Below are 725 nucleotides of genomic sequence, written 5' to 3' on the forward strand. Positions count from 1 at the left end.
TATATATATATATATTACAGAATAATCATTCTCTGCCTGTCCTCAGTTCTTGTGCTCATATCATTTTCAAAACATATTTCCAAGATGAGCCTAGGGACACAAATTCATTAGACTACTTGACACTAAAAACCAGGGACTTAACATAGACAATGGCTTCATGGTCTATTATAATCTACCTGATGTTTGCTAATCACTTCACTTCAAATATGATAACAACCCTCCTGAAGGATCCTTTCCTTTGCTCATCAGGTTTTTAGTATATTTCTCTTGTCCATTGGCTACATGATCCTTTCTGTTATATCCTATTTTTATTTAAATATGGAATCTAGTGAACGTCTTTGTTATATCTGCTGTTTAGCTCTGCTGTGCCTGCTTCTCTCCCAGAGACCTGTGATACCTGAAAACTTGCCTAATCTATCTCAACCATGCTGTTGGTCCAACAAAGAATATCATCCATAAAAATCCTTGTCTCTCACGTATTTCCTGGAACATTACAGCAACAATGTCACTTTAACACCCCGGTAAGTACTTACACATTTAGTTTATATAATAAGCATCTACTGTGAATAACCATCCCGAAAAACAATTTGGACCACATTTTTGTTTACATGATCCTTAATCACTTGTTATCCAACATGCCAGAGCTGTATAATATTTTTTTTGAAAGAAATACGACCTGATTTAATGACTCTAAGAGATGAAGAATTTTCCACACACTTTTTTTA

The sequence above is a fragment of the Gavialis gangeticus genome, unplaced genomic scaffold (assembly GCF_001723915.1).
Source record: "Gavialis gangeticus isolate Ggan-Ray unplaced genomic scaffold, GavGan_comp1, whole genome shotgun sequence".
NCBI classification, from domain to species: Eukaryota; Metazoa; Chordata; order Crocodylia; family Gavialidae; genus Gavialis; species Gavialis gangeticus.